This window comes from Ziziphus jujuba, chromosome 5, assembly GCF_031755915.1.
Source record: "Ziziphus jujuba cultivar Dongzao chromosome 5, ASM3175591v1".
NCBI classification, from domain to species: domain Eukaryota; kingdom Viridiplantae; phylum Streptophyta; class Magnoliopsida; order Rosales; family Rhamnaceae; genus Ziziphus; species Ziziphus jujuba.
Window position 1 is genome coordinate 15447866 of NC_083383.1, and position 14063 is coordinate 15461928.

Below are 14063 nucleotides of genomic sequence, written 5' to 3' on the forward strand. Positions count from 1 at the left end.
AATAAAACCTTATTAATAAATTTTATCATATATAAATATATATATATATATATATATATTAAGAAAAACTAATTTTGATACATATTTAATCCACATTTTTGTCCCATATTTTTTTTTTAATTCATGACATACATGTACGTATCGAACTTATGAACTTCGTATTTTCAACTGAATTTATTTTTAACTAAATAAAATAATTCATATACATATATTTATTATTTGCATTTTTTTTTGTTGTTTCATATTTAACTAACTATACACGTTTGTATTTCTCTCATAATAAATTTAGAATTATCACTCAAAACATCAGTTGAAGCTGAAATTAAATATGTAATTTCAAACTATGTAAGATGCGATGAAAATTTTATTAATAGTTATTACCAACTTTCTACATAGAGGATGCAAAATATGAAAAGTTGATTCTCAACCATTGTGAAGAGTATAGGCAAAATATTTCCCTCAAAGTAAAAGGTAATATTCCCACATCTCCTAAAATATTAGTTTGACATTTGTTTTAAGTATCAATTTTGTTCTTATGTATCCGTTAATAATTATTTCATTGCAACAGAAATTACTCAAACTAAATATATTATGCCAAAAAAAAAAAAAAAAAAACTTCATTTTTTCTTAAAAAGAGTTGGTTACATCTTCAACTAAAATATAAGGGAGCCACCTCGTGGCCCTCTTCCTCCTCCAACCAATTGTTTTTTTTTTTTTCTTTTTTTTTTTTTTTATAACAAGGACTTTTATTTGTTAGGTATGAATTATACTTACTTTTCTGCTATATTTATAGCTTATTTTTTGTCCAACTTGTGCTTCGGGGATTTGAAATATTTTGTGTATATTTTTATTTATAGGTAAAATAAAGTATATTTGAAGAAAACAAGATTAAAAAAAAAATGATTGTTACAGTTAAAAGGAAGATTAACCCAAAAAAAAAAAAAAAAAAAAAAAAAAAGAAGAAAACCTCTATTGAATATTCTCAAGGAAATTCTATAAAGTTGTTGAATTTTGCATAGCCGGTATTTTTTTGACCATATCTATAGTTGTAGGAAGAATTTTCGGGTAAATCTAGTTGGAAATGTTTCTTAACTCATTAAAGATTATTCTTGTAATATTTCATTGAATTTGAAATAGCCAATCAGTATTAATTTTCATTTGAAATTGAAGAAAAATGCATTTGCAACAAACTTACACTTACACGAGAAACTGAGTTTTTGAATGTTTTCCCGATGTCCAAATAGCTATTATCATATATGCCTGAAAAAATAAGATATAGACTTAACTTTCAAAATGAAATTAAGAAAATCTAAATTGATTTAAAGTCGCAAAAGGTGTTCTAAAGGCAGACCGACGAAAATTGTTAAGAAAATGAGAGGAATGTGCTTAATTTATTCCTCTTTGACTTGTTAACTTATTACTAGTCAAATTTTAATCCGATTGGTCTTAATTAAGAAAATTATTATTAAAACTTCCAACTTGATATGGGACAGTCTTAGCCGTCTAATTAGGTTTTCCACAAGGGAGGAGAGACTTAAATTATTTGTTTATTTATTTTATTTTTGGTTGGTATTAAATATTGTTTTGTTTAGTGACAAATGCAGGCAATTTGTTTTGCCAAATCCAGGCCATTAGGCATGTGAACAACATAGAAGATGTAGCCGTCAGTAGGCAGTGGTGCAGTGCCTCCGAAGCGGAAAATTGTGTCGAACAATGCCCCAACAATTTCTCCAATAATAAACGATCCAACAAATCCAACCACAAATCCAACCCCAGTCAATATCAAACTAGTTTCCTCAACAGCTTCCAATCCTGTTGTTAGCGCAGCTTTCATAATGTTTTGTAATACTATATCTGCTCCTCTTTTTGCTATTTCTTTTATGACGTCGTGCGCTGCCATTTTGATTGGGCGGTCATGTGTGTACATGTCCCATGTTATGGATGATGCAGTGTAGATGAGCATGGCTTATCCACCGTAATCCTTAATCGTATCTATGCTTCGCGACTAAAAGCATTTAAAACCGCATTATTCTTCACAGGGCCTTTACCTTTTCATCATCCACTACTTTTCTCCGACCTGATGCCTCAATTATTGCATCATACACTTATAACAATAATAATAATACAATTAAAAATCAAGAAAAAAAAAATAGGCGAATTAATTCATTCATTACCTCTAGCTTTTTTTCTTCTTTCAAGTACTTAAATGGTCCAGCAAACCCAAGTATGCAACGCAAATATTATATATTCAAATATATAATAATCATACATAATTTTATTCTCCTAGATGTTGCAGCTCACATTATGCTGCGCGGCGACATCCTACTACCAGTAATAGGATGTTGACATCTATATCCTATTATCCGAAATAAGATGGTGAACGACATATAATTAAATGTTAGATGTCAATTATGGTAATTTGATTTATAAAACATATATAATTAAATTTCATTTGATATTAGTAATTAATTCGTGAAAGTACTAACTTTCAAACAAAGTCATTGATAAAATTACAATTTCTACAAAATAGAAACACGTAATAGCAATTTTTATAATGGATATACTATTTTAAAACCCCTTAGTAACTGATAAAAATGATCTTTAAAAAAATTCTAACACAAATACTATGTATTTTTTTCTCACTTGTCCTATCAATAAAACCTCAACTTTTTAAAAATAAAAGTCACATACAAATTATATGATTTACCCATCAATTTTAACTTATACGAAAATAAAATTTTATATAATAATAATAAAATATGAATAAGTTAATAGGCCAAATGGAGTATAACATGCTTGAGAATCCTACTACATAATACAATAAATAAGTCAATTTTTTATAAGTGAGTAATTGATTATGCCAAATACATAAAATATTTATATATATAAAAGGGCATAGTTCCTCAAAATTTGACAGGGCATAGGTCCTCAAGATCTGGAGTGCATTGTTGAGATAACTTTCTGTATAAAAAAGGATTAGAGAAGCAATTGGACCTTCAAAGTCGTCGTCCTTAGACTTACTACTGCATTGCTCTCGTTTAGAAGGCTCTCAACCGATTCCTGATCAGGGTTACAGAACCTGAGGTATTTCTCTTGCTCACCTATTGACTTGAAGTGCAGGCTTTATAAGTTGTTTTAACTTCATGTACCGCGAATGAAGTTGCGCAGCTTCTCACCTTTCAGGAAAATAATGTCTGCGGCCAAAACAATTAAAGAAAGAGCTAGAGTGATGTTTGTTTTGGGGGGGTCGTGTAGTTCTTGTTGAGTAAATTTGGCTTTGATGGTTCAGAATTTACAGTCGACACAAAGTTAGAAGTAATAAAGTGGTGCAAGTAGTAATTAATCATTAAAAAAGAAAAAATTTTAAAAAAAATTCCCTCCCTATACCAAAAACAAAAGTTAATAGATAATTTTTTCCCCCTATAGAACCAAATATAATACTAATTGCTTTATAGTTTATTCATTTGGGTCCTCAAACTTTTTTTCTTGGCAAACCTAGTCCTCCAACTAGCTGCAACAGTGCACCATCGGTATTGCCTTTATTTTCCGTCTAGTTTTGGCTTTACTTTTCCCAGAAAGGATAAATTATTTTTTCCTTCATTGTTATTTCATCCTTCTTATTGTATATCTTCTCTTTTTTTCCCATAAAAAAAAAAAAAAAAAAAAAAAAAAAAAACCAAAACAAAAACAAAAACAAAAACCAAAAACAAAAACAAAAACAAAAACAAAAACAAAGACAAAAACAAAAAAAAAAAAATACTTAGCAAGGTTAAAAGACTCAAACCTCTAGGCCATGTGTTCCGTTGTGTACAAAATTGAGCCTTTTAATGATGGAAGGTCAGTTGAAAACTAAGAACCATTCCAACCCCGTTTTAAAAACAGCTCATCTCGATAAATTATGTTTTTGTTGTTATTATAAAGGCTAATTAATACATTTTACTATTCGTTGGTTTGGTTTCACGTTAGGCCATGTCCAAAATTTTTTTCTTTTTTTTTATTACTGATTAAGGTATTATTAATTGATTCAGAATGGGATAATGGGTTAATGGGTTAATTGGTCATGGTTTTCAAAACTGAATTAACGTACAAGCCCTGCTCCATGTTTGTAACATTTTCTTGTTTTGGAAAAAGAGAAGCAACTGTAATGTTTGCAACGTTTTTTTTTTTTTTAATTTTGAATGATTTTGAATTAATGGACTTTAATGGGCCTTTATGTACATTATTTGTGGCCTTTTAACTTTCCAAAAGTGGGTTTTGACTTGATGGATGTTTTAGTAAAAAACAAGTTTTGGAATAATAATTCCAAACGGGAGAATCAATTTGAAAAGAAGAAAAAAGAGAAAAATTAGTTTTATGCAGATTTTGGTTACTAAGTGTGGGAAAGATCAGGTACTTTGAAAGTTCGAAGGAAATCCAGGTGGTGTTTTATCTGAAATTTCGAATCTGTTGTATCTTGGGAGATTACCGTCAGAAAACACCAATACCGGTGGGACGGAAATAGTCTTAGGGACACTGTGGTACCACACAGGCTTAGGACCAATATTTCAACAAGCAGATCAAATCTAGAAAAATACAGGTTCCAATCTTTTTTATTTATTTATTTATTTTTTTATTTGATTATTTTTCTATATTTTTATTTGTATCTTCATTGCACATATATATTCATATATTATGTATATTTTTAATAACATTCTTAAGACTATTCCGTGAATATATGTTTATGTATGTGGGATTGAGTATTAAAAAATAAATAAATAAATAAATTGCTTTCAACCCATGGAGATTTAATGAATGGGTATGTTATTATTTTAAGTTTTGTTTAATTAAAGGAATTTTATTCAAATGGTTTTATTTTTATACATGCCTATGATTTCATCTCTTTTTTATTATTGGGTATGAAAGCAATATATTTATATATTTTTTGCTTTTAATTTCTTATCTTCAAACCCGTATACAACTTGGTGAGGGGCTTCTATTTTAATTATTTATTTTGTTTTATTCTTGTAAATTCGATGCCCATGATTTTATGATATTTAGAGTTTTAAAATTTTTGTGTATCGGGTTTGAAAAATGAAAAAAAAAATATATTTGTTTCCTGTGGGTTTGGAATTTTTGGGTAATATTTAGTTTTGTTTTAAATCAAATTTTTGTCCAAAAATTGAGTTGCCCATGAAATTCTAAACCTTTTGGTGTTTTTCGGTGCCAAAATAGTGTAAAAAGCAAGAAAAATAGTGAACAGGGTCAAAAAATCCGTTTACCAGTGAAATGAATTGAAAAAACCCTGCTGAAGGTTGAAAATGGGTCAGAAAAAGGGTTAACGAGTTGGAAAAACGGGTTTGAATAGGTTTCTGGGTTAGTGAGCCTGAATTTTAAATTTTAATGGACCTGACCCAGTTCCAAAGCCCAGCCCATGCTTAGAACAGGCTATTGTTCAGCCTAAGCCCAGTCTAGACCCAGGGCCAATGAAATTCAGCCCGATGTGGCAATATGAAATGATGACACATGGCTTACCATAGCGAGACCACATGTCGTATAGTTGGTAAAGCCACGTGTCAATCACCACATCACCACGTGTCGGATTCCATGAGAGCCATATGAAGGCCTTTGCTAGTGCCACGTGTCGACCTGTTACAAGTGACACGTGTCACGTTCATAGCAACCCACATGTCATGCTAAGGATGATCCACGTGTTGATCTGTAGCAGATGACACGTGATCATCCGAGAATGTGGCACGTGTCGGTCTTCAGTTCGACATGTGGCGGTATCACATGGTGACATATGGCAGTGAACAGTGACAGTGAACCGTACTCGTGAACAGTGACACATGAACAGTAATTTTGTGGGTGTATACAGTAATTTTTGTGGTGTATACAGAAATCCTAAAAATCATATTTTTGTGTATTTTCCTTTTGGAAATTGGTTTAAATTAGTTTGTTGAAATAAAAATAACAACTAATTGATTTCTGTTTTTGTGAAACATACAGGAATGGCTAATGGAGATGTGCCCACTGCATAAGTGCCTTCATAGACTCCTATTTTTCAAGTGCCTCCACCTGCAGGCCATGCAGAAAGACCTAAGAAGTTCGATGGAGCAAATTTTAAAAAGTGGCAACAGAAAATGCTGTTCTACTTGACTACTCTGGGCCTTGCAAGGTTCCTAATTGAAGACGAACCACAAAGTGATAAAAAGAGTGACAAAGAAACTCTGATGGCGGTGGATGCATGGAAGAATTCTGATTATTTATGTCGAAATTATATCCTGAATGGCCTATCTAATGTCTTGTACAGAGTGTATTGTGGCACAAAATCAGCAAAAGAGCTGTGGGAAACTCTGGACCAGAAATATAAAACTGAGAATGCAAGGTCCGGAAAGTTTATGGTAGGCAAATTCTTGGACTATATGATGGTGGATACCAAGCTACTGATGAGTCAAGTACATGAGCTGCAAGTGCTCATCCAATAACTTCTTGCCGAAGGGATGTTCATTAATAAAGCCTTTCAAGTTGCTGCAATGATTGAGAAGCTGCCTCCTAGTTGGAGGGACTTCAAAAATTATCTTAAGCACAAGAGAAAGGAAATGGACATGGAGGCTCTTATTGGAAAGCTTTGAAAAGAAGATGACAATAGGAGGTCTGATAGAAGATCCATGAAGGCTGGAATAAAGGCTAATGTTGTAGAGCATAGTAGTAGCTCCAAGAACAAGAAGAAACCTGAAAAGAGTTCCAAGTTAGGGCCTAAAGGAGGCATCTCCAAGAAGGCCAAGTTCCAAGAAAAATGTTTCAATTGTGACAAGATGGGTCACAGAGCGGCGGATTGTAGACTGTCGAAGAGAAAGAGGAATATAGAGACAGCGATGATGGAGCACATCATAAGAGAGGTTGATGAAATTGACCTAAGTGCTGTTGTCTCTGAGGTGAACCTAGTGGGTTCTAACCCAAAAGAGTGGTGGATAGATACAGGTGCAACCCGCCACATGTGTGCAGATAGAAGCATGTTCACCTCCTTCAAACCAAAGGAAAATGGGGAGAAGCTGTTCATGGGGAATTTTACACATCCAGAAATCCAAGGGGAAGGCAAGATTGTCCTGAAGATGACCTCTGGGAAGGATCTAATTGTGAATAATGTAGTGTATGTTCCAGATATTCGTAAGAATTTGGTGTCTGGATCGTTGCTAAGCAAACATGGTTTTCGCTTAGTGTTTGAGTCAGACAAGGTTATCTTGTCCAAGTATGGGATGTTTGTGGGAAAGGGTTATGTAGTCAATGGTATGTTCAAATTGAATGTAATGACTGTAATGCCAAAGAATATTAATAATAAAGCTAGTATTTCTTCCGTTTACTTACTTGAGTCTTCCATTTTGTGGCATGGTAGACTAGGTCATGTTAATTATAATTCTCTGCGGAGGTTAATTAATTTGAATCATATTCCCACATTTGATATTGATACCACACATAAGTGTGAAACTTGTGTAGAGGCAAAATTAATGAGATTATCATGTCAAACAATTGAAAGAAATAATGAACCTTCGGATTTAATTCATAGTGATGTATGTGATTTAAAGTTTGCACCAACTAGAGGTGGTAATAAGTATTCTATCACCTTTATTGATGATAGCATGAAATATTGCTATGTGTACTTGCTTAAGAGTAAGGATGAGGCTATATAGAAATTTATTCTCTATAAAACTGAAGTTGAAAATCAACTCACCCGAAAAATTAGAGTAATTAGAAGTGATCGTGGTGGAGAGTATGTGACTCCATTTGGAGAGTATTGTGCTCAACATGGCATAATACATGAAGTTACTCCACCATACTCACCACAATCAAATGGTGTGACTAAACAGAAAAATAGAACTTTAAAAGAAATTATGAATGCAATGTTGATAAGTTCTGGAGTACCTCAGAACTTGTGGGGGGAAGCCGATTTGTCGGCAAAAGACCTTTTAAATAAGGTGCCCTGAAAGGATCAAGTAAAGACACCCTATGAATTATGGAAAGGAAGACAACATTCCTATAACTACTTACAAGTGTGGGGGTGTCTAGCTAAAGTTGTAGTATCCACTCCGAAGAAAGTGAAGATAGGTCCTAAAACAGTTGATTGCATTTTCATAGGATATGCACAAAATAGTAGTGCATATCGGTTTCTCGTGTATTCCTGATATATACAAGAATACAATTATGGAATCAAGAAATGCATCATTTTTCGAACATATTTTTCCTTATAAAGTGGAAGAAGGACCGAGTTCATCGAAACGAACTTATGATACTATCAATGAAGATAATCATGATAGTGATTAAGAACAAGAAACTGATGTTGAGACGGAGGTTGCACTTAGATCTCAAAGCTTCCAAGAGGCTATAAATTCTCCTAAAGGGAATTTATGGAAAGAAGCTGTGAAAAGTGAGATAGATTTTATTTTACAAAATCACACTTGGGAGTTAGTAGATCTTCCTCCAGGTTGTAAACCTTTAGATTACAAATAGATTTTTAGGAATAAAAATCACAAGGACTTCAAATGGAATCATTCTTAGTCAAACGCATTATGTGGATAAAATATTAGTTAAGTTTAGTAAAGACGATACTAATATAGCCAGAACACCCATAGATGTGAGTTTACACTTATCCAAGAATAAAAGAGATAGTATATCTCAAGTCGAGTATGCAAGGGTGATTGGAAGTCTGATGTACTTAATGAATTGTACAAGACCAGACTTAGCCTACGCTATAAGTAGACTAAGTAGTTACACAAGTAATCCAAATGATGATCATTGGAAAGGAATCGTTAGAGTATTAAGATACTTACGATATACTCGTGAATATGGAATGCACTATACGAGATATCCGTATGTATTAGAAGGATACAGTGATGCAAATTGGATATCAGATATCAAGGATTCAAAATCCAATAGCGGCTATGCATTTATATTAGTGGGTGCAGCCGTAACATGGAAATCCTCTAAACAGACAGTAATAGCTCGATCCACAATGGAATCTAAGTTCATCACATTAGATAAATGTGGTGAAGAGGCTGAATAACTACGTCAATTTTTGGAAGACATTCCAAGGTGACCTAAACTTGTGCTAGCAATAAGTATACATTACGATAGTCAATCTACTATTGGCAGGGCACAAAATATTATGTATAATAGAAAGTCTAGACATATTCGTCATACATATAATTCTATTAGACAACTAATCTCAACTGGAGTTATCTCAATAAACTATGTAAAGTCAAAAGATAACATTGCGGATCCGCTAACCAAAGGGTTAAATAGAGAATTAGTTGAAAAATCATCAAGAGGAATTGGATTAAAGCCCGTGAGTAAAGTTGATACGATGGAAACCCAACCTAGTTGACTGGAGATCCCAAGATCTAGGTTCAATGGGGCAACACAATTGTAAAGACTAGTATGTTTCACTGTGGGGGTTAATCCTCTGCCCATTCCTGTGATAAAACAGTGATAGAAAGAGGTTAAAAATAAAGTATGCTTTTAATGATTCCTATAAGTGTGTGTATAGTAATCTTTGCATAGTGATGCTGATTGCATTGGAAAAGGAATCACCTATGTGAGAGAGAAGAGTGACCGCTTCAAAGGAGAATTATTAAAGGCATAATTCTCTAAAAACTCTCCCAGAACCAGGTAGGTGTTCAAGGCCAAAATAAACACAACAGTGAGAACTGAAGTGTATCGGGAAGGATTCTGTGTGAACCATGTTGTCATTTACACAAAGGACGAAATGGTTCAAAGATATCGCACCTACCATTAGTCAGTAAAGAAGATATAGTCTCATAAGGGAAGGTTCAAAGAGTAACATCTACCTATCATATGCAAGTTCCAACTGCAGAGCTTTACCACCAGAGTCTTGCATAGTAGTCAAATCATTCATGTGGGGGGATTGTAATGTTTGCAACGTTTTTTTTTTTATTTTGAATGATTTTGAATTAATGGACTTTAATGGGCCTTTATGTCCATTATTTGTGGCCTTTTAACTTTCCAAACGTGGGTTTTGACTTGATGGATGAATTTTTAGTAAAAAACAAGTTTTGGAATAATAATTCTCAACAGGAGAATCAGAGTACCTGATCTTTACCACACTGTGGTATCACACAGGCTTTAGACCAATATTTCAACAAGCAGATCAAATCTAGAAAAATACAAGTTCCAATCTTTTTTATTTATTTATTTATTTTTATTTGATCATTTTTCTGTATTTTTATTTGTATCTTCATTCCACATATATATTCATATATTATGTATATTTTTAATAACATCAACTTCGTTAAGCTAGGAGGACATTACTTTGCTAGCAAGAAGCTTAGTTAAAAGCCAAAGGAAGATGACTATACGAGCCAAATAAAAAATGATAATAATAATAAATGAAGAGAATAATCAGTTAGAGAGTCCACGTCATGCGTCCACTAGGGATGAGTCTCTTCGAAACTAGCTGTAACTGTCTGTGTTACAAACTTAGGCCGACTGTGGAGGCAGGACAAGCATGGGATGGGATTATTTTAATCCTTAATCCATTTTTGTTGTTAAAACCCAGCCACGTGGGACTCCGGCTTTTCCTCTTTTTTTGTATTTTTTGTTTACAAAATATTTTAAACGAAAAGGGAGGGCGATTTCATTCAACCTATTATATGGCTTTATCATATATGAGCCATGCAAGTCTACGAATTTTTTTTTTTTGAATTTTCTCTATTATTATTATTATTTTTTTTTTTTTTTGGGAAAAAAATCTTTGTTTCTTCCTCTCCCTTGAATTTATTTTTTTTTATTTTTTTCTTAGCGATATACTAGGGCCAGCTGAAGGCATAGACCACCCAAGGCATATGCTTAGGGTCCCCATTTTATTGGGGCTCCCAAAAAATATATTTTTTATATTATATATATATATATTAAATAAAATATAATTATTAATTTATTTTAGAAATATAAGAAGTTGAGTATTGTTAAGATTGTAAATTATTTTTAATTGATTATTTATTGCTATAATTATCTTTATCTTTGGAAAAATAATACTAATAAAGTTTAACTGAAACTTTTTATATTCTATTTCTATAATTAATTAGATTGTAACGGAAAAAAAGATAAAAATACATATTAAATACTTTTTTTTTTTTTTTGCTGAACATATTAAATACTCATTCGTTTTTATGCATTTTTTCTTTTGCTAACTTCCTTTATTTTCTTTTCATTCACTTATATTTTCTTATTCACTTATCTTTCATATTTGTTTAATCTTTGATACTCAATATACATAATTGCAATTCTAATCCAGAAGGCCCCTAAATAAAAGTTAAGCTTGTCGGTTTTTATTTATTTAATGAATTTACATTCATTCTCCTCATATATATATATATATATATATATATATATATATATATATATTATTTTATATGAATTCATGATGTAATTATTTACTAATTATTCTTATTGTTCTTATATATATATAGCTCACGATTTTGTTCTGTATTTTGTGTTTTTATATTTTTTCTTTATATCTTTTATCAACTAAATTGATTAGATTTTAATCCTTACATGGTGTTTTTAACTTGAGCCAATTATTCTCCCAAATTGTCATCCTAATTAATCTAAATAAAAGTTAATATTTGTTTGCTCTTTTATCATATTCATGTAGGTAATTCAAGTATCATCAAATTAAAAGTGCAAGGCATAAATCAGGTTTTATTGTTTCTTTAATTTTAAGCATTTAAATTTTGATAAAATATTAGGGATCTATATTTTCTATTATTTGAATATAAATATGTCTGCTAGAAAATATGAGTCTGGATATGTAAAACGTATGAAAAAAAAAAAAAAAACAGAAGAATTTATTCAATCTCAAAAAAGAGCACTTGATAGATTTGTTACTAATACTAAAAATCAAAACTCAGAAAAACCAATTGAAAATTTAAATTAAAAAACAATTGAATTTTCACTAGAACATGATACTTTATTAGGACAAAAAGAAATCTGTCAAGAACCACTACTAGAACCGCATTGATAAATGAGGCAATAAATGCATCGCACAAAATAAATAACAACATATCGCACGGAGCCGCCTAATATCATGTCGCTAAAACCATAAAACAATAAGCGACGCATCATGAGAGTCGCCTATCTTTGAGTTTTTAACGACTCAGATTGATTTTTAGTGACGCATCATAAGAGTCACCTATCTTTGAGTTTTTAGCGACTCAAATAGATTTTTAGCGATGCACCACAAGAGTCGCTTATCTTTGCGTTTTTAACGACACATATTAATTTTTAGCAATGCATCATAAGAGTCACTTATCTTTGAGTTTCTAGTGACTCAGATAGATTTTTAATGACATACCAAGAGAGTCGCCTATCATTGAGTTTTCAGCAATGCATATTGACTTTTAATGACGCATGCTAACAATCCACTTATAGCAATGCATTATTTAGCGATGCTTCCTATGATGTCGCTAAATATATGAGTCGTTAAAAATAGCAAATTAAAGGTCGCCAAATATGTTAGGCAACTTTGTTATGTATTAATGCATCGTCCCTTCTTTTTTTTTTTAATTTTACATTTTTTTTAATTTTGTAAAAAGTCATTAAAATAGTAAAAATATAAAAATAATTAGAATACAAAAAAACTAAAACTATCTCCATCCAAAATAATTAGAATACAAAATTTTAAAATAAATATTTTTTCATAACAAATTAATTATCAAATAAGTTAAATATTATCTCATTGATATATTTTTACATAATTTTTAAACTATTGTATTTTTTATAACAAATTTAATATTAATTAAACTTCTATGAATGCATACTCATTAAGATGGAAGTTGACATTCTCTTGTTAACGATATTACACCCTCATACTGCATATGAAAAAATTAAAAAAGTAATTAACACTTATGCAAAACAAATAAAATATTAATCATTATTAATTTTGTAATTTAGTAGAATATTACCTTCTTAAGATTTGGCGAGGCACATTTCTCCTAATTAAAAGTGGAAAACACATAATGAAGCGGATCAAAAAAATAATTTAATGAATAATAATAAATATCATGAATATTACTTAAAACATAAGTTAATAAATATACGTACCAATTTATTTAGAAGATATTGTTTATCCATATCCTCTCATAGTCATTAGGAATATAACCACTCTCATATTCATCCTCATTACCATTTTCATCAACACTTAGCAATTGTATGGCAAATGGATTGGGAGCCATCGTAGTATCGTCAAGAACATCTTCTTCAATAAAAGTACAATATCGTGGTGAAGTTAAAACAACAGACCATCTTAAATCAAGTTGATCTTCAACATAAAATATTTGTTGAACTTATGAAGCCATGATGAATAGGACAGATTTATATCCAATTTTATCAAAGTTAACACATGTAAACCCCATCTCATCAACATACTGTCAGCACATGGCTCACCATGCCAAATTCATCGCCAATAGTTGACATCAAACTCATTCCAATATATATGGCCTTTAATATCCCTAATAGTATGAATTTTCATATTCTCATATTGCATGCAAGGAAACCGTATGGTATTACAATCATTGGCATTCTCCATGCTAAATTTCAAAAATTCATTCACCCCCTTAGCAAAATAACTTGAGGTTCTATCTTTTGTTATCCATGATTTATCCATTTCCCTATCAATCCAAGCAGAACAATGTCAAACAATATCACAAACAAATTATCGACAAAAGCAAGGTTAAGAAAACCCAGCGAACCTCGACAAAAGCAAGATTAAGAAAACCTAGCGAACCTAACCTCTGGTTATAATGAAAAAATAAATAAATAAAAAATAACCCAACCCACCATATGTCACCGCCAATCATAAAGAAAAAAGAAACTCACTGAAACCATGGACACGAAGAAAGAACCACGAGGGCGACACAAAGAAATCCAGATTCTAGACAGTAACGCAGGCAAATGGAAACTTAAAACTGAAATATCCCACTCTTCAAGTCTCTCTGAGATTGCTTCCAATTCTAACATCTATTAGGTAGTGTACTAACATCTATTTTGTGAAAAGAAATGGTATCCAAATGCTC